Source organism: Budorcas taxicolor, chromosome 15 (assembly GCF_023091745.1).
Source record: "Budorcas taxicolor isolate Tak-1 chromosome 15, Takin1.1, whole genome shotgun sequence".
Lineage (NCBI taxonomy): Eukaryota > Metazoa > Chordata > Mammalia > Artiodactyla > Bovidae > Budorcas > Budorcas taxicolor.
Window position 1 is genome coordinate 38,597,888 of NC_068924.1, and position 21,922 is coordinate 38,619,809.

At 39.6% G+C, this 21,922-nt stretch overlaps 1 non-coding gene across 1 annotated transcript; it reads left to right on the top strand.

Moving 5' to 3' along the window:
• The first annotated feature begins 20,429 nt into the window (after window positions 1-20,429).
• On the top strand, window positions 20,430-20,558 carry LOC128061080 (small nucleolar RNA SNORA3/SNORA45 family). Its single transcript, XR_008200695.1, has one exon. It is a non-coding gene; the product is annotated as a small nucleolar RNA SNORA3/SNORA45 family (small nucleolar RNA).
• Window positions 20,559-21,922: the final 1,364 nt, after the last annotated feature.

The following is a 21,922-nucleotide window of genomic DNA, read 5'->3' on the forward strand; positions in this document are numbered from 1 at the left end:
CAGAAGTCGTAGGGGGATGTGAGAGTTGGACCATAAAGGAGGCTGGAACACCGAAGAATTGATTCTTTTGAACTGTGGTGCTGGAGAAGACTCTTGAGAGTCCCTAGGACTGCAAGGAAATCAAACCAGTCAATCCTAAAGGAAATCAACACTGAATATGCATTGGAAGACTGATTGTTGAAGCTGAAGCTCCAATTCTTTGGCCACCTGATGAGAAGAGCTGACTCATTGGAAAATACCCTGATTCTGGGAAAGACTGAGGGCAACATAATGGGACAACAAAGGATAAGGTGGTTGGATGGCATCACTAACTCAATGGACACGAGTTGAGCAAACTCTGGGAGACAGTGAATAACAGAGAAGCCTGGCATGCTGCAATTCATGGGGTCATGAAGAGTTGGACTCGACTTATCAACTGAACAACAACAAAATGTATCCTATCTCTTACTAAGGCTAATATTTGCATTTTTGCTTTTGATATTATACCCCAACTCTTCTTACTAAACTTGCTTTATTATTCTCTTCTCACTTGTGTCATTAAAAGCTCCCTCTCCCCTAATATATCAAGAGCTCTGAGAAATTGAGAAGGAAAAGGCCAATAACAAAGGAAAAATAGTTGAAGATATAAGCAATAAGACTCTTTGAGAGACAAAGTTCATTATAAAAAAATATAAATTGCTTTTAAACATACAGAAACCTGTTCAACTGCTTTCATAATAAGATAAATGCAAAATAAAAGTATATTAAAATAACAGTGACCACTCATGAGATCATAAAAAACTCAAAGGTGGGATAGCATTTTCTGTGATTGGAGCTAGGGGAAACAGGCATTTTCACATAATGCCTGACAGAACAAAATGGTACAAACCCCATGGAAGGCAATTTGATGTTATCCATCAAAATTGAAAATGCTCCAATCTTTAATCCAGAAATCTCACTTCTGAAATATTAACCTAAAAACATACCAATACATATAAACTTTCAATTGTATAAGATTAGCCAATGTAGCATCATTTACAGTAGCAAATGGTTGGAAAAAACCTGTGTCCCTGTATGGGTACTAATCTGAAAAGATATACAGGATCTATTGTTAAGTGAAAATAATCAAAGCTATGCTGCTTTGGTGTAAGAAAGAGGGGAGGATTATTCATTTACATTACATTCACATTCACTACACTAGTATGTGTTTATATCTGCCTAAAGAAATAACGGAAAGATCCAAAAAAACCTAATAGATAGTGGTTACATATAAAGATCAGAGTAGAGGAAGAGGATTGTGGGGAACTAGAGTAAGACTATAAGACTACTCAATGTATAATTTAAAAAATTTAAACCAAGTGAATTTATTGAGTTGGCCAAAAAGTTCATTCAGATTTTCCCAAAAGATTTTATAACATCTTATGGAGAAATCCAAGCAAACTTTTTGGCCAACCCAATATTATTATTCTTATTCAAAAATAATTAAATTGAATTTTTAAACATTTTGCCATCCAACCCATATAGTTGCTCCAGGTGCTAACCTAATTCACTCTTCCCCTTTGCATTCAATTTTTTTTCAGGGCTCTTTCACTTACTGGGCCTATTTGCTTACCTCCTACCTGTGAACACAATACAGGCTGGCTTCTGTCCCCATTACGTAAGTAAATTGCTCTTTCCTCTTGTCTCCAGTGACCTCCATAATGCTATCAGGTATGCCATTGAACATACATATTTAGTCATTCTCTTACATAATCACTCAGGAGCAATTGACAAACTACCTCTTTTGTGATGCATGTTCTTCCCGTGATTTTCATGTCTCCACGAAACCCTAGTTTTCCTCCCCTCTCTCTGGATGCCCTAATCTTTCCTCTTCTCTTCCGTCTTAACATATTTTTCTCTTTTGGTCAAGGACAATGTCTAGGGGCAGACAGAACTGTCAAGCTTTTAGCAGCCCAAATACCTGGCAGTTGTAGAAGGGAAATTTGGAGGGAGTATCACTGCCTCCACTGCAGATACACATATTTAATAGTTTCCCCTGGTATGTGATTTGCCTTTTCATTTTCTTTTCAGTGTTTCAATGAATGACTAGTTTCAGTTCAACGAATTTTTTTTTTTTCTAAATTTTAACTGTTTTTTCTGTGATGATTTTAAAAAAATTATTGTGGTAAAAATACATTACATAAATAGTGCTAAGTAATTCACATTGTCGTCAAACAGCTCTCCAGAGATTTTTCATTGTATAAATCTAAAACCCTAACCCATTAAACAACAACCCCCTCTTCTCCCTTCCTCCGGACCGTGGTAATAATCTGCAGACTGAAAACACTGCACAACCTAAAAGTTGAGAATTACGTTTCTTTTGGTGACAAAACTGAGGACTTAAGACCAGGATGCAGCATCTCAGCTCAGAGAGTCTGCTCCAAAGAAGTAAGAGGGGACCAGGATGTATAGGAATTTTTGAAACAAAGACCAGGTAGTCAAAACTTCAAAAAATTACTGTTGATTAAGAAAACCAGACACCTCAAGTTAATGAATTGTGTCCTTTTCTATGTTTGGGAAAATGCATAGCTCTGGGCTCACTGAAATCACTCAGACCTCAGTTCAGTTCAATCGCTCAGTCGTGTCCGACTCTGAGACCCCATGGACTGCAGCACGCCAGGCCTCCCTGTCCATCACCAACTCCCAGAGCTTACTCAAACTCATGTCTATCGAGTCGGTGATGCCATCCAACCATCTCATCCTCTGTCGTCCCCTTCTCCTCCCCCCTTCAGTCTTTCCCAGCGTCAGAGTCTTTTCCACTGAGTCAGTTCTTCACATCAGGTGGCCAAAGTATTGGAGTTTCAGCTTTTCAGTATCAGTCCTTCCAGCGAATATTCAGGACTGCCTTCCTTTAGGATTGACTGGTTTGATTGCCTTGTGTCCGAGGGATTCTCAAGAGTTTTCTCCAACACCACAGTGCATAAGCATCAATTCCTTCTTTATGGTCCAACTCTCACCTCCATACATGACTACCGGAAAAAACATAGCTTTGACTATATGGACCTTTGTCGGCAATGTCTCTGCTTCTTAATATGCTGTCTAGGTTTGTCATAGCTTTTCTCCCAAGGAGCAGATGCCTTTTAATTTCATGGCAGTAGTCACCATCTGCAGTGATTTTGGAGCCCAAGAAAATACAGAAAATAAAGTCTGTCACTGTTTCCATCATCTCCTCATCTATTTGCCATGAAGTGATGGGATGATACCATGATTATTTTTTGAATGTTGAGTTTTAAGCCAGCTTCTTCATGCTCCTCTTTCACTTTCATCAACTGGTTCTTTAGTTCCTCTTCACTTTCTGCCATAAGGGTGGTGTCATCTGCATATCTGAGGTTATTGATATGTCTCCCAGCAATCTTGATACCAGCTTGTGCTTCATCCAGCCTGGCATTTTCATGATGTACTCTGTACATAAGTCAAATAAGCAAGGTGACAATATACACCCTTGACACATTCCTTCCCCAATTTGGAACCAGTCCATTTTTCCATGTCCCATTCTAACTGTTACTTCTTGACCTATATACAGGTTTCTCAGGAGGCAGGTAAGGTGTTCTGGTATACCCATCTCTTTAAGAATATTCCAGTTTGTTGTGATCCACACAAAGGCTTTAACATAGTCATTGAAGCAGAAGTAGATGTTTTATTGGAATTCTCTTGCTTGTTCTGTCTTACAACCAACAGTAAGGTTCTTGAACTTATTTCCCTTATATTCCTGGAACCTGGCCAAGGGTGTATTACATAATACAAAGTGTTCAATTTTAAAGTGCTTTATGAAAAAGTATTCCTGGGGACTTCCCTGGTGGTTAAGAATCCACCTTCCAATGCAGAGAACAGGGATTTGAGCCCTAGAACTAAGATCCCACATGCTGTGAGCAATTAAACCAATGAGCTGCTACTACTGAGCCCACATGCCACAACTTGAGAGAAGCCGGTATGCCACAATGAAGAGCCTGCATGCTGCAACTAAGACCTGATACCACCAAAAATAAATAAATAAAGTATCGCTGGAAAAATCTCTGCTTTTCTGAGCCTCTGTTTCCTTATATGCTAGTAAGTTAGAATAATAGTCGACATTCTAGGAATCAGCGAACTAAAATGGACTGGAATGGGTGAATTTAACTCAGATGACCATTATATCTACTACTGTGGGCAGGAATCCCTCAGAAGAAATGGAGTAGCCATCATGGTCAACAAAAGAGTCTGAAATGCAGTACTTGGATGTAATCTCAAAAACGACAGAATGAGCTCTGTTCGTTTTCAAGGCAAACCATTCAATATCACAGTAATCCAAGTCTATGCCCCAACCAGTAACGCTGAAGAAGCTGAAGTTGAACAGTTCTATGAAGACCTACAAGACCTTTTAGAACTAACACCCAAAAAAGATGTCCTTTTCATTATAGGGGACTAGAATGCAAAAGTAGGAAGTCAAGAAACACCTGGAGTAACAGGCAAATTTGGCCTTGGAATGTGGAATGAAGCAGGGCAAAGACTAATAGAGTTTTGCCAAGAAAATGCACTGGTCATAGCAAACACCTTCTTCCAACAACACAAGAGAAGACTCTACACATGGACATCACCAGATGGTCAACACTGAAATCAGATTGATTATCTTCTTTGCAGCCAAAGATGGAGAAGCTCTACACAGTCAACAAAAACAAGACCAGGAGCTGACTGTGGCTCAGAGCATGAACTCCTTATTACCAAATTCAGACTCAAATTGAAGAAAGTAGGGAAAACCCCTAGACCATTCAGGTACGACCTAAATCAAATCCCCTATGATTATACAGTGGAAGTGAGAAATAGATTTAAGAGCCTAGATCTGATAGCTAGAGTGCCTGATGAACTATGAACGGAGGACTGTGACATTGTACAGGAGACAGGGATCAAGACCATCCCCATGGAAAAGAAATGCAAAAAAGCAAAATGGCTGTCTGGGGAGGCCTTACAAATAGCTGTGAAGAGAAGAGAGGTGAAAAGCAAAGGAGAAAAGGAAAGATATAAGCATCTGAATGCAGAGTTCCAAAGAATAGCAAGAAGAGATAAGAAAGCCTTCTTCAGCTATCAATGCAAAGAAATAGAGGAAAACAACAGAATGGGAAAGACTATAGATTTCTTCAAGAAAATTAGAGATACCAAGGGAACATTTCATGCAAAGATGGGATCGATAAAGGACAGAAATGGTATGGACCTAACAGAAGCAGAGGATATTAAGAAGAGGTGGCAAGAATACACAGAAGAATTGTACAAAAAAGATCTTCATGACCCAGATAATCATGATGGTGTGATCACTCATCTAGAACCAGACATCTTGGAATGTGAAGTCAAGTGGGCCTTAGAAAGCATCACTACCAACAAAGCTAGTGCAGGTGATGGAATTCCAGTTGAGCTATTTCAAATCCTGAAAGATGATGCTGTGAAAGTGCTGCACTCAATATGCCAGCACATTTGGAAAACTCAGCAGTGGCCACAGGACTGGAAAAGGTCAGTTTTCATTCCAATCCCAAAGAAAGGCAATGCCAAAGAATGCTCAAACTACTGCACAATTGCACTCATCTCACACGCTAGTAAAGTAATGCTCAAAATTCTCCAAGCCAGGCTTCAGCAATGCGTGAACCGTGAACTTCCAGATGTTCAAGCTGGTTTTAGAAAAGGCAGAGGAACCAGAGATCAAATTGCCAACATCTGCTGGATCATCGAAAAAGCAAGAGAGTTCCATAAAAACATCTATTTCTGCTTTCTTGACTATACCAAAGCCTTTGACCGTGTGGATCACAATAAACTGTGGAAAATTCTGAAAGCGATGGTGTAGGGAACAAGGTATAAAAAAGGTTAAAAAGTGCTTACAAACGAGACTCTCAACCAGGGCTAAACATTCTTGCAAACGAGATGTTCTGCCCAGTGTAGGGAACTAGGTTTAAGGAAGGTTGAGAAGTGCTTGCAAACGAGACTCTCAACCTGAGCTGAACATTCTTGCAAACGAGATGTTCAGCTAAGAATCCTGCTTGTTCCCGTGGGAAAAGAACATTTCTTGCACACAAGGATGTTTCTCTGATTCCTCAAAAGAAACAGACCCTGGGACAAAACGGATTCTAAGTTGATAAGGAAGTTCCCCAAAACAAAGTCTTAGCTGCAGTAAAGAAGTCAAGGTAAAGGTTATCTCGCCCTGCACCTGCGCACTGTATAGTCTCTAAATCATAGTGCTTGGCAGCTTGCCCTGTAGGTTGTTGTGCAAGGGGTATAAAATAAAGCAGCTGTAAGAAGCAAGTGTTAAAATATAAAGATTTAAACCACTCTGCAGTGTTGGTGTTTCATTCCGTTGCCGGCACGATAGGAATACAGACCACCTGACCTGCCTCTTGAGAAATCTGTATGCAGGTCAGGAAGCAACAGTTAGAACTGGACATGGAAAAACAGACTGGTTCTAAATAGGAAAAGGAGTGCATCAAGGCTGTATATTGTCACCCTGCTTATTTAACTTCTATGCAGAGTACATCATGAGAAACGCTGGGCTGGAAGAAGCACAAGCTGGAATCAAGATTGCCAGGAGAAATATCAATAACCTCAGATATGCAGATGACACCATCCTTATGGCAGAAAGTGAAGAGGAACTAAAAAGCCTCTTGATGAAAGTGAAAGAGGAGAGTGACAAAGTTGGCCTAAAGCTCAACATTCAGAAAACGAAGATCATGGCATCCAGTCCCATCACTTTTTGGGAAATAGATGGGGAAACAGTGGAAACAGTGTCAGACTTTTTTTGAGGGGGCACCATCACTGCAGATGGTGACTGCAGCCATGAAATTAAAAGATGCTTACTCCTTGGAAGAGAAGTTATGACCAACCTAGATAGTATATTCAAAAGCAGAGACATTACTGTGCAAACTAAGGTCCATCTAGTCAAGGCTATGGTTTTTCCTGTGGTCATGTATGGATGTGAGAGTTGGACTGTGAAGAAGGCTGAGTGCCGAAGAATTGATGCTTTTGAACTTTGGTGTTGAAGAAGACTCTGGAGAGTCCCTGGACTGCAAGGAGATCCAACCAGTCCATTCTGAAGGAGATCAGCCCTGGGATTTCTTTGGAAGGAATGATGCTAAAGCTGAAGCTCCAGTACTTGGGCCTTCTCATGCAAAGAGTTGACTCATTGGAAAAGACTCTGATGCTGGGGAGGATTGGGGGCAGGAGGAGAAGGGGACGACAGAGGATGAGATGGCTGGATGGCATCACTGACTCGATGGACATGAGTTTGAGTGAACTCCAGGAGTTGGTGATGGACAGGGAGGCCTGGCGTGCTGTGATTCATGGGGTCGCAAAGAATCGGACACGACTGAGTGACTGAACTGAACTGAACTGATGATATATCAAATCCAATAATTTGCATAAGAGCACTTTATAAGCCATACATTTCTGTAACATTTACCTTTTGATGTCTCCAAGTGACAATTCTCTATGCATCAATCTAACACCTAGAAAATAACAGACTCTTCATAAACCGTGTTGAATTACATCCAAGTCACAAGCATTCTGCATTAGCTAGGCTAGTCACCATGACAACATTAAGGCACTGGAACATCTGAATGAACAAGATGTGAGACTAGCAGGTGTTTCTTCTCTCTCCACTTGATGGCGGCATCACTCAAGTGCAGTATCAAGAAGCTACACGAGGGGGCTCCCCTGCATTTTCCCAATGAAGTCTGTAAAAACATCCTTCACCACCCTGAGTTGTTCTGAGTTCTCCAAGTATTGTTTACTTTCTTTTGAAACAAGACCATAGAGAAACACGAAACAAGCCAGAAGCCTGGAAAAAACACCTTTTATTTATATCAAACCACTGTCTGAGATTTTCTGTTTTTCTTAGTCCTTCAAAGAGCTGACAGGGAAAATTTATCAGTCCTCTTTCTGAAAGGATTTAGAAACTGTAGGACAGTCTGTCATTCAACTGAGGACTACAAAGAATTATTTATTATCAATTATTACTGATACCAGATTGAGCTAAATAGAAGACAAACCTAATAATGAAAACATTTAACTACCGTGTTCCGAGGAAGATCCAGCAAACAGTAGAGGTGGGAAAAACCAAATAAGTAAAAGTACATTTGTTGCTTTTCTTCTTAAAAAAAAAAAAAAAAAAAGCTATAAGTTGTAGTACAAATAGACCTAGATAAAGAATCAAGAGCTGGTTTTAATGCTAGATTTACTTCCAACTTTGGCTACTTGTATCATCTTTAAATTTCAATGTTTTCACCCTGAAAGGAGGTTTTAGGGTGATGCTCTTTTTAAAAATCAACTTTGATAATATATTACTTGCATATGCAAAGTACCATTTTAGGTATAATTTGATGAGTTCTGAAAACATGATAGTCCTGTAACCACCACCATTATCACGAAATAGAATATTTCATTTTCATCACCACAAAATCTGACTTAGATAGCATATTACAAAGCAGAGACATTGCTTTGCCAACAAAGGTCCACCTAGTCAAAGCTATGGTTTTTCCAGTGGTCATGTATGGATGTGAGAGTTGGACTAGAAAGAAAGCTGAGCACGGAAGAATTGATGTTTTAGAACTGCATTGTTGGAGAAGACTCTTGAGGATCCCTTGGACTGCAGGGAGATCCAGCCAGTCAATCCTAAAGGAAATCAGTCCTGAATACTCATTAGAAGGACTGATGCTGAAGCTGAAACTCCAATACTTTGGCCACCTGATGTGAAGAACTGACTCATTGGAAAAGACTCTGATGCTGGGAAAGATTGAAGGCAGGAGAAGGGGACGACAGAGGATGAGATGGTTGGATGGCATCACTGACTCGATGGACATGAGTTTGAGTAAGCTCTGGGAGTTGATGATGGACAGGGAAGTCTGATGTGCTTCAGTCCATGGGGTCACAAAGAGTCGGTCAAGACCAAGTGACTGAACTGAACTGAACTTGACAGACAATCTCCTTCCCTTCTGCCGAGCCCATGGAAAACATATATCTGATTTTTGTTAATGCAGCTTTGCCTTTTCAAAAATTTCATGCCTGGCTTCTTCTATTTAGCGTAATGTTTTTGAAATTCATCAGTGTTGTACATATCAGTAACTTGCTTATTAATTGCTGAATTGCATGCCCTTTTATGAATATATCACAGTTTTCATCTGTTTGTCAATTGAATATTTTGGGTTGTTCTCAGGTGTTTTTTTTAACCTTTATTAATGAGTCTACTCTGAACACTCATGCAACAAGTCTTTGCGTGAACATATGTTTTCATTTCTTTTGGGTGTACATGCAGTAAGTGGGATTTCTGAGTTAGATAGTAGGTGCACATTTAAGTTTATAAGGAATTGCAAACTGTTTTCTAAAGTGACTATACCATTTCTTGTTCCCACTGGCAATTGTAGACAATCTAGTTGTTCCACATACTTTTTAACAGTTTGTATTGTCAGTCCTTTCATTTTGGCCATTCTGTTGCCCTTTCAGGGCTTGGGAGTGGCCTCTTGTCTAGCACTCAGAAATGAGTTGTCCAAGGAGACACATAAGCTGACAAGCAAAAGACTTTATTGGGAGAGGACACCTGGATGGAGAGCAGCAGGGTAAGAGAACCCAGGGGAATGCTTTGCCATGTGGCTCTCAGTGTCAGGTTTTATTGTAATGGAGTTAGCTTGTAGGTAGTCTCTGGCCAATATCTCACTTGGCCCATATATGGTGACTCAAGGTCCTTCCTGGTGGCACGTGCATCTCTCAGTCAAGATGGATTCCAGCATGAGGGCTTCAGGAAGGCTGGCAAGACATTTTGTCTCCTACCACCTCAGTTGGGCCCCTCCTAAACTCTCTGGATCACCAGTCACTGTGTTCTCTATCAGGACCTCCTGTCATGAGACAACTCAGGCAAGCAGTTATCACTGTGCCTGGCCAAGGCAGGCAGTTTCAGTCAATGGTTCCCTAACAATTCTAGTGGGTGAGTAGATGTCTCTAATAGTTACTTTAACTGGCATTTCTCTAATCAGTAATGATATTAAGCATTTTTAAAAAATTTATTTGTCCTTCATATATCCTTTTTGGTTAAAGAAAAGATCTTTAAATCTTTTGTCCATTTAAAAAATTGAGTTGTCTTTTTACTATGGAATGCCTTGCATATCCTGGATAAATGTCATTATGAGATAGATTTTTTTTCCAATATTTTAACCCAACTTGTGCCTTGTTTTTATAGCTTCGTTTGAAGAGAAGCCACTGGTATGTGTGTCAACAGTCAACTTCTTTGGATCTAAATTTCATCACACTTGAAATGAGGTCTTTCGGTAAATGTTCTTTTTTTTTTTTTTTATAATGATTTGAGGTATATTCTGCAGACCATAAAATTTACCATTTTACAGTGTGCAACTCTGTGGTTCTTAGTAGATTTACAGAGTTGTGCAATTATTGAAACTGAATGGGATCCTTTGGAGCCCTTCTGGGCACAAAAGCCTTTTCCATCCCAGTTTCTTGTTTACAGGATAAAGGCTTCAGCCTCCTCAGTTCAGTTCAGTCACTCAGTGTGTCTGACTCTTTGAGACCCCGTGGGCTGCAGCACAGCAGGGGGTCAGCGTCCTAGATCTCCTTGAACTTCAAAGAGCTGATTCAAACATTTGTTAATCAGGGAAGTAAAGGAATGCAGAAACAAAGGAGGAACAATCAAGAAACTATAGTGCAGCAATTAAAGCAGGATCCTGGTTCCTATTAAAGGAATATGCAATGTCTTTGAGTCAAGAACTAAGGCTCTCATCTTAGGTGGAAGGTGGTAACTTTGGGCTGAGTAGAAGATTCCTAGAACACTGCTCTGTTACCTCACCATCAGTGAATCAGAAGACAGTCACATATGGGGCTTTCCTGGTGGTCCAGTGGCTAAAACTTCATGCTCCTAATGCAGGAGGCCCGAGTTCAATCCCTGGTCAGGGAACTAGATCCCAGATGCTGCAACTAAATATCTTGTATGCTGCATCAAAGATGCCACTTGTCACAATTAAGATCTGGCACACCCAAATAAGTAAAATAAAAAAATATTTTTGTAAAAAGACAGTTACATACCCTACAGCCCTCACCCCAAATTTTGCTTATGAAATGTTCTCCCAGAACAGACCCATCACAAACACAGAAATTGAAACTGTAATCAGAAATCTTCTAACAAACAAAAGCCCAGGACCAGACAGCTTCACAGCTGAATTCTACCAAAAATTTAGAGAAGAGCTAACACTTATCCTACTCAAACTCTTCCAGAAAATTGCAGAAGAAGGCAAACTTCTAAACTCATTCTATGAGGCCACCATCACCCTAATACCAAACCTGACAAAGATGTCACAAAAAAGAAAACTACAGGCCAATATCACTGATGAACAGAGATGCAAAAATCATTAACAAAATTCTAGCAAACAATATCCAAAAACATATTAAAAAGATCATACATCATGACCAAGTGGGCTTTATCCCAGGAATGCAAGGATTCTTCAATATCTGCAAATCAATCAATGTAATACACTACATTAACAAATTGAAAAATAAAAACCATATGATTATCTCAATAGATGCAGAGAAGGCCTTTGACAAAATTCAACATCCATTTATGAAAAAAACCCTCCAGAAAGCAGGAACAGAAGGAACATACCTCAATGTAATAAAAGCTATATACGACAAACCCACAGCAAACATTATCCTCAATGGTGAAAAATTGGAAGCATTTCCCCTAAAGTCAGGAACAAGACAAGGGTGTCAACTCTCACCACCACTATTCAACATAGTTTTGGAAGTTTTGGCCACAGCAATCAGAGCAGAAAAAGAAATAAAAGGAATCCAGATTGGAAAAGAAGTAGTAAAACTCTCACTGTTTGCAGATGACATGATCCTCTACATAGAAAACCCTAAAGACTCCACCAGAAAATTACTAGAGCTAATCAATGAATATAGTAAAGTTGCAGGATATAAAATCAACACACAGAAATCCCTTGCACTTCTATACACTAATAATGAGAAAATAGAGAAATTAAGGAAACAATTCCATTCACCATTGCAATGAAAAGAATAAAATACTGAAGAATATATCTACCTAAAGAAACTAAAGACCTATATATAGAAAACTATAAAACACTAGTGAAAGAAATCAAAGAAGACACAAATAGATGGAGAAATATACCATGTCCATGGATCAGAAGAATCAATATAGTGAAAATGAGTATACTACCCAAAGCAATCTATAGATTCAATGCAATCCCTATCAAGCTACCAGCGGTATTTTTCACAGAGCTAGAACAAACAATTTCCCAATTTGTATGGAAATACAAAAAAACCTCAAATAGCCAAAGCAAACTTGAGAAAGAAGAATGGAACTGGAGGAATCAACCTGCCTGACTTCAGGCTCTACTACAAAGCCACAGTCATCAAGACAGTATGATACTGGCACAAAGACAGAAATATAGATCAATGGAACAAAATAGAAAGCCCAGAGATAAATCCACACACCTACGGACACCTTATCTTCGACAAAGGAGACAAGAATATACGAGAAAAGACACTCTCTTTAACAAGTGGTGCTGGGAAAACTGGTCAACCACTTGTAAAAGAATGAAACTAGATCTCTTTCTAACACCATACACAAAAATAAACTCAAAATGGATTAAAGACCTAAACATAAGACCAGAAAGTATAACTCCTAGAGGAGAATGTAGGCAAAACACTCTCCAACATAAACCACAGCAGTATTCTCTATGACCCACCTCCCAGAATGTTGGAAATAAAAGCAAAAATAAACAAATGGGACCTAGTTAAAATTAAAAGCTTCTGCACAACAAAGGAAACTATAAGCAAGGTGAAAAGACAGCTTTCAGAATGAGAGAAAATAGTAGCAAACGAAGCAACAGACAAAGAATTAATCTAAAAAATATACAAGCAACTCCTGCAGATCAATTCCAGAAAAATAAACGACCCAATCAAAAAGTGGGCCAAAGAAATAAACAGACATTTCTCCAAAGAAGACATACAGATGGCTAACAAACATATGAAAAGATGTTCAATATCACTCATTATCCGAGAAATGAAAATCAAAACCACAATAAGGTATCATTACACGCCAGTCAGAATGGCTGCTATCCAAAAGTCTACAAGCAATAAATGCTGGTGAGGGTGTGGAGGAAAGGGAACACTCTTACCCTGTTGGTGGGAATGCAAACTAGTACAGCCACTATGGAGAACAGTGTGGAGATTCCTTAAAAAACTGGAAATAGAACTGCCTTATGACCCAGCAATCCCACTGCTGGGCATACACACCAAGGAAACCAGAATTTGAAAGAGACGCATGTACCCCAATGCTCATCACAGCACTGTTTATAATAGCCAGGACATGGAAGCAACCTAGATGTCCATCAGCAGACGAATGGATAAGAGAGCTGTGGTACATATACACAATGGAGTATTACCCAGCCATTAAAAAGAATACATTTGAATCAGTTCTAATGAGGTGGATGAAACTGGAGCCTATTATACAGAGAGAAGTAAGCCAGAAAGAAAAACACTAATACGGTATACTAAAGCATATATATGGAATTTAGAAAGATGGTAACAATAACCTTGTATGTGAGACAGCAAAAGAGACACAGACATATAGAACAGTGTTTTGGACTCTGTGGGAGAGGGCAAGGGCAGGATCATATGGGAGAATAGCATTGAAACATGTAAATTATCATATGTGAAACTAATCGCCAGTATAGGCTTGATGCATGATACAGGGTGCTCAGGGCTGGTGCACTGGGATGTCCCAGAGGGATGGGATGGGGAGAGAGGTGGGAGGGGGTTCAGGATGGGGAACACATGTACACCCATGGCAGATTCATGTCAGTGTATGGCAAAACCAATACAATATTATAAAGTGAAAAATAAATAAACAAATAAAACTGAAAAGAAAAAAAAAAAAATGTTCTCCCAGAAAACCATCAGGGAGTTCAGGTGTTTGAGCGTGAGCTACCTGTCCTCCTTTCTTGGCCCTGTGATCAACTTTTCTCTGCTTCGGACTCCAAACTTTTGGTTTACCTGCCTTGCTGTGAGTTGGGAACAAGAAATTGCATTCAGTAACAATATCAGTTCAGGTCAGTCGCTTAGTCATGTCCGATTCTTTGTGACTCCATGGACTGCAGCACACTAGGCCTCTGTCCATCACCAACTCCTGGAGTTTACCCAAACTCATGTCCATTGAGTCAGTGATGTCATCCAACCATCTCATCCTCTGTCGTCCCCTCTCCTCCCGCCTTCAATCTTTCCCAACATCAGGGTCTTTTCAAATGAGTCAGCTCTTGGCCTCAGGTGGCCGAAGTATTGGAATTTCAGCTTCAACATAAGTCCTTCCAATGAACACCCAGGACTGATCTTCTTTAGGATCAGTCCTGAAGTGGTGAAAGTCCTAAAGGCCTAAAGTGGTAACACTATCACCACTTTCTAATTTCATAACCCCCAAAAGAAACTCTCTCCTTATTAGCAGTCATCCTCCCTTTCCCAGCACCTGACAACCATTAATCTAAGTTCTTTCTCAATGAATTAACCAATTCTGGGCATTTCATATAAAAGGAGTTATATGATACTTGGTAAGCTGTGTCTAGCTTGTTTCATTAGCATAATGTTTTCAAGGTTCATCTATGTTGTAACATATACTAGTGCTTAATTTATTTTTATTGCTAATATATAAATATACTACAGTTGATGGATATTTAGATCATTTTGACTTTTTACTTTTTATGAATGACAAATCTTACGGACATTTGTGTGCAAGTTTTTGAGTGCACATGTTTTCAGTCCTCTTAGGTATATACCTAGGAGGAGGATTTCTGGGTCATTCAACTGTATATTTAATATTTTAAGGTAATGCAATATTGTGTTCCAAAGTGCACGTTACATTTCCATCAACAAGGTATGAGAATCCAATTTCTCCATGTTTTCACTCTTTTTTCCCTACCAATATTTATTTATCTAAATAACTTTCTGCATTATTTATTGAAATCTTTTTTTTCCTTTGCTAATTCTTAGTGATCATTTTTTTAAAAAAATATTCATTCTATGGTATACAATGATATTTCAATTGCGGTTTTGATTTGCATTTCCCTAATGATTTTGATTTGCATTTCATCTAGTCAAGGCTATGGTTTTTCCAGTGGTCATGTATGGATGTGAGAGTTGGACTATAAAAAAAGCTGAGTGCTGAAGAATTGATGCTTTTGAACTGTGGTGTTGGAGAAGACTCTTGAGAGTCCCTTGGACTGCAAGGAGATCCAACCAGCCCATCCTAAAGGAGATCAGTCCAGGGTGTTCATTGAAAGGACTGATGCTGAAGCTGAAACTCCAATACTTTGGCCACCTCATGCAAAGAGTTGACTCATTGGAAAAGACCCTGATGCTGGGAGGGATTAGGAGCAGGAGGAGAAGGGGATGACAGAAGGAGCAGGAGGAGAAGGGGATGACAGAAGGAGCAGGAGGAGAAGGGGATGACAGATGGCTGGATGGCATCACCGACTCGATGGACATGAGTCTGGGTAAACTCCAGGAGTTGGTGATGAACAGGGAGGCCTGGCATGCTGTGATTCATGGGGTTGCAAAGAGTCGGACACGACTGAGTGACTGAACTGGACTGAATGGAGAAGACTCTTGAGAGTCCCTTGGACTGCAAGGAGATCTAACCAGTCAATCCTAAAGGAAATCAGTCTTGAATATTCTTTGGAAGGACTGATACTGAGCTGAAACTCCAATACTTTGGCCACCTAATGCAAAAAAAGTGACTCATTGGAAAAGACCCTGATCCTGGGAAAGATTGAAGGTGGAAGAAGGGGACAACAGACAATGAGATAGTTAGATGGCATCATCGACGCAATGGACATGAGTTTGAGTAAACTCTGGGAGTTGGTGGTGGACAGGGAAGCCTGGCATGCTGAAGTCCATGGGGTTACAAAGAATCAGACATGACTGAGTGACTGGACTAAACTGAATGACTAACGATGTTGAACATATATTCATGTGCTTATTGGTCGTTTGCATATCTTCCTTGAAGAAGTGTCTATTAAGCCTTCAATTTAAAGGATTTTAGCCCATTTAAAAATTGGGTTGTCTTTCTGTTGTTGAGTTGTAAGAGTTTTTAATATACTTTGAATATAACGCCTTTATTTAATATGTAATTTCTAAATATTTTCCCCTATCCTGTAGATTTTCTTTTCACTTTCTTGATGGTATCCTTTGGCACAAAAGTTTTACTTTTGATGAAGTTCAATTTAACTTTTTTCCTTTGGTTGCTTGTGCTTTGGGTGTCATAGTTAAGAAACCATTGCCTAATTAAAAGTCACAAAGACTTATTTCTATGTTTTCTTCTAAGAGCTTTGTGATTTTAGTTGTTAAATTTAGGTCTTTGGTCTGTTTGAGTTTAATTTTGTATGTGATGTGAGTAGGAATCCAATCTCATTCTTTTGTATGTGGATACTCAATTGTCCCAATATCATTTATTAAAAGTACTATTATTTCTCCATTGAACTGTCTTGGCATCCTTGTCAAAGAACAATTGACCATACACAGTGTGGTACTTGCATAAAAACAGACACACACACACACACACACACACACATACATACATGAATGGAATAAAATAAAAAGTCAAGAAATAAACTATTTGCATATGTGGTCCAATGATTTTTGACAAGAGTGCCAAGACAATTCAATGGGAAAAGGACAGCTGTTTTGCAAATGGTACTGGAAAACCTGGATGCTTGGGTGCTAAGTCACTTTAGTCATGTCCAACTCTCTGGGACCCTATAGATTGAAGCCCAACATGCTTCTCTGTCCATAGGATTCTCCAGGCAAGAATACTGGAGTGGGTTGCCATGCCCTCCTCCAGGGGATCTTCCCAATCCAGGGATTGAACCCATGTCTCTTACTCCTGAATTGGAAAGGGGTTCTTTATTACTTGGAGAAGACAATGGCACCCCACTCCAGTACTCTTGCCTGGAAAATCCCATGGACGGGAGAGCCTGGTGGGCTGCCATCTATGGGGTCACACAGAGTCAGACACGACTGAGCGCATTCACTTTCACTTTTCACTTTCATGCATTGGAGAAGGAAATGGCAACCCACTCCACTGTTCTTGCCTGGAGAATCCCAGGGACAGGGGAGCCTGATAGGCTGCTGTCTATGGGGTCGCACAGGGTCAGACACGACTAAAGCGACTTAGCATCTTTATTACTAGTGCCACCTGGGAAGCCCAGCAAAAGTGGATATTCACATGCAAAAGAAATGGACTTTAGTCTAACATGGCATACCAAAATTACCTCAAAATGGATCAAAACCTCAAACGTAAGACCTAAAAATATAAAACACTTAGGAGGAAAAATAGGACAAAAGCTATACAATATTGGATTTAGCAATGATTTCCTAGATGCACCATGAAAGGCACAGGTGACAAAATAAAAAATGGACAAATTATGCTTTATGAAAACTTAAAAATTTTGTGCATCAAAAAATACTGTCATGTTTCCCTGGTAGCTAGCTGGTAAAGAATCCACCTGCCAATGTTGGAGTCACGGATTCCATTCCTGATCCAGGAAGATCTCACAAGCCAAGAAGCAACTAAGCCTGTGCACCACAAGTTTTGAGCCTATACTCTAGAGCCCGGAAGCAGCAACTAATAAGCCTGTGCACCAATATTACTAAAGCCTGTGTGCCCTAGAGCCTGTGTTCCGCCACAAGAGAAGCCACAGCAATGAGAAACCCAAGCACCGCAACTAGAGAGGAGCTACCATTCACCACAACTAGAGAAAAGCCTGTGAAGCAATGAAGACTCGCACAGCCAAAATAATAATAATAATAAATAAAATATTTTTTTTAAAAACTGTCAATAAAATAAAAGGGCAACTCACAGGATAAAGGAAAATATTTACAAAGCATATATATGATAAGCAATTAATTTTCAGAGTATATAGAGAACTCTTAAAACTTAATAAAAACAAAAACAAACTGACTAAAAATTTGGCAAAGGACTGAAACAGACATTTCGCCAAAGAAAACATATAAATGGCCAACAACGGGGAATTCCCTGGTGGTCCAGTGGTTAGAACTCCATGCTTTCACTGCAGGAGCAACCAAGTTGCTCTGATGGGGAACTAAGATCCTCCATAGCTGTGCAGTGCAGTCAGAAAAAAAAAAAAAATAGGTTGTCTATAAACGGCCAATAAGCAAATGAAGCATGCTCAACATCACTAATCATTAGGAAAATGCAAATCAAAACTATAATGACATACATCCATTAGGATGGGTCCTACCAAAAAAGAAAAAAGAAAGACCAAAAATAACATGTTAATGGGGATGTGGAGAAACTAGAATCCTTGTATGTTGTTGGTGGGAAAGTAAAATGGTACAGCCACTATGGAAAAGAGTATGGCAGCTCCTTAAAAATACAGTTACCGTATGATCCAGCATTCCACTTCTGGGTATATGCCCAAAAGAATTGGAAGCAAAGACTCAAATAGACCTTTGTACACCCATGTTCATAGCAGTTTTATTCACAATAGCTCAAACATGGAAGCAATCTATGTGTTCATCATTGGTGAGTGAATGGTAAAATGTGGTATAAACATACAATAGCATACTATTCAGCCTTAAAAAGGAAGGAAATTCTGACATGCTACAACATGGATAAACCTTGAGGATATTATGGTGATTGAAATGAACCAGTCACAAAAAGACAAATACTGCATGTTTCTATTTATATGAAGTAGGTATTTAGAGTAGTCAAAATCTAGACAGAGAAAGTCGAATTGTGGTTGTCAGGGATTGGGGAAAGAGGTTATTGTTTAATGGGTATAGAGTTTTAGCTTTATGAGATTAAAAGTTATGAAGATGAATGATGGTGATGGTTGTACCACATTATGAATATATTTAATACCGCAGAAAGGTACACTTAAAAATGATTAGGATGGAAAATTGTTAGTTATGACACTTTATCTCAACAAAACTTAAAAAAAATCAACAACCCTAGATACAGTTTCAATCCCTGGTCTGAGAGGATTCTGCATGCCATAGAGCAAGTAAGCCCATGTGCCACAAATATTGAGCCTGGGCTCTGGAGCCAGACAGCTGCAATTCCTGAAGCATGGGTGCCTAGAGCCTGTGCTCTGCAACAAGAGAAAGCTCGGCAATGAGAGGACCGAGCACTGCAATGGAGAGTGGCTCCCACTAGCCGTGATTAGAGAAAGCCTGTGGGCAGCAAAGAAGACCCAGCACAACCAAAAACAACAGATCGTTGGTTTATTATTAATAACAAATTAATAATTAATTAATTTAAAATCAACTGATAATAAAAGTTTATTTGGGGACTCTCAGTTCTATCCTACTGATCTTTATGTCTTATGCTGCTACTGCACTGCCTTGATTAGCTTTTTAGTACATTTCAAATCATGACGTGTAAGTCCTCCAACTTTGTGCTTCAGAGTTGCTCTGACTAAGAAAGCAGCTGTGTTTCTTTCAACTATGTGTTCTATGAGAGAAACATTTAAAGAACATTTATAATATATGAAAAACACACATACACATCTAATGTAATCCTCGTAAAAATCATATAAGGTAATATTATGACTTTATTAATTAAGGGATCATATTTTTATCATCTGTTCTGTATCAGACATTATGGATACAAGACACTGGGGCTGTAGACAGATAGGCAACATGATCCCTGTTCAGGTTTAGGTCATTCTCTCAAATTGGAATGCAGTTCTCTTGACTCCAAGTCCCCAAATAGTTTCACTGCAAAAAGATTAATTCTTTCTGCAGTTCTCAAACATCTTCTATAGTTTCTCTCTGGCCTGAGCTGGATAAGTGGCCACCTGAATGGCATGAGAACCAAGGTAAATCCTGGATCTTATAGCCTTCTCATTTAAGTGGGAGATCATTCAACCATTTGTTCATTTAAAGAATATTCAGGGCCTACTGTGTGCCAAGGATTAGTGATATAATCAAGAAGAAACAATGTCACTGCCTTCGTGAATCTTACTTTCTTGCACAAGAGACATGTAACAAGAAATTTCACAACTAACAAGATAATTACAGCGAATAATTGCAGGTTTCTGTAAAGGAAGGAAAGTCTGCCAAAATTAAGAATATCAGAGATAACTACCATTGATGGGGGGTGTACAGAAAACCTCACTTTAAAGACCTAAAATTTTGTCAAGGGATGAAGAATAAGAGAACTGGCCCTATAAAAAGCATTTAAGCAAAGAAAGTATAACAGCAGAGTCCCTGAGGCAGGAAAAGAGCTAGGTGTAGCCTGGGAACTGACAGAAAGCCAATGAGATTAGAGTATACTAAGCAAAGAGCACAGTGATACTGAGAGGTAAGCAGGTAGTGCTTACAGGGCATTGGAGGGCACCCAAGAACCGAGTTATCCAGCTATCCAGTTATTCGAGACGAGAGTCACATCCTGACAGCTCTTGTCCTGGTGTGCTAGAGTCCTTGGGGAAAATCTGCTGCTCTCGGCTCACTGGTGAGGGCAATCATTGCCCCCAGGAGTGCCCAGACCAGATACATGCCCTCGCTGCCTCCAAGATGGAGTGGATTGGCTGCATCTTTTTTCATACTCTTGGCCATGGTGCATTATAAACCCTTTTCTCTATTCTTCTAGGGTTACTACAAAGTTTTGGGCAAGGGAAAGCTCCCAAAGCAGCCTGTCATCGTGAAGCCCAAATTCTTCAGCAGAAGAGCTGAGGAGAAGAATGAGGGTGTAGGTGGGGCTTATGGCCTTGTGGCTGGAAGCCACATGCTGGGAAATTCATTAAATGTTAACAAGTGCTTTCTTAAAAAACAAACAAACAAACAAACAAAATCTGTTGGCCAAAGTACGATTAGGAGCCACTGAAGGATTTTAAACCAAAGGATGTTGTGATCTGATTTATATTTTTAAAAGCTTACTCCTACCGTGTGTATAGAATGGATTGGGTATATAAGTAAACAAGGTTAAAATCTTAAAGTTCATGAAGTTCAGCTAGAAGGCTATTGCAGCTGTCAAAATGAAAAAAAGCTTTCTTAGACTAGGATGGTACTGGTGGAGATACATGGAGAGAAGTGAAAATATTCTAGATGTATTTTGGAAATGAAAATAACAGGTTGATGCTCAAGTTTTTGGCTTTAATAACTGTATGGTGGCATCATATGCTGAAATGGGGAAGACTACAAGTAGAGAATATATAGGTTTTAAAAGATCATCCATAATTGCATCTTAGACATGTTGAGTTTGAAACAATTATGAGACATTCAAAAAGCTTGTAGATAAGGATCAGGCCCTTCCTGCAAGGAAAGCAGCTGAGGAAGAAAGCTTACTGTCAAAGGAAGTCTGACTTCCAGGGCCCTGGAGCAGGTGTCAGATGAAGGAGACCATTATCCTGAGACCAAAGAGATAAGAACCAAGAACTAATAGCGCTATTGCAGCTCATCTTAGAAAATATTCATTGGAAGCCCATAGAAATCACCATGAGGCTTGTTGTTGTTGCTAAGTCGTGTCCGATTCCTTGTGACCCCAGGGACTGCAGCACACCAGGCTTCTCTGTCCTCCAATATCTCCCAGAGTTTGCTTGGATTTATGCCCGTTGAATCAGTGATGCTATCCAACCATCTCATCCTCTGCTGCCCCTTTCTCTTTTTGCCTTCAGTCTTCCCAGCATCAGAGTCTTTTCCAATGAGTTGGCTCTTCACATCATATGGACAAAGTTTTGGAGCTTCAGCTTCAGCTTCAGCCCTTTCAGTGAATATTTAGGGTTGATTTCCTTTGGGGTTGACTGATTTGATCTCTTTGCAGTCCGAGGGACTCTCAAGAGTTTTCCTCAGAACCACAATTCAAGAGCATCAATTTTTTGGTGCTCAGCCTTTTTCATGGTCCTACTCTCACATCCATACATGA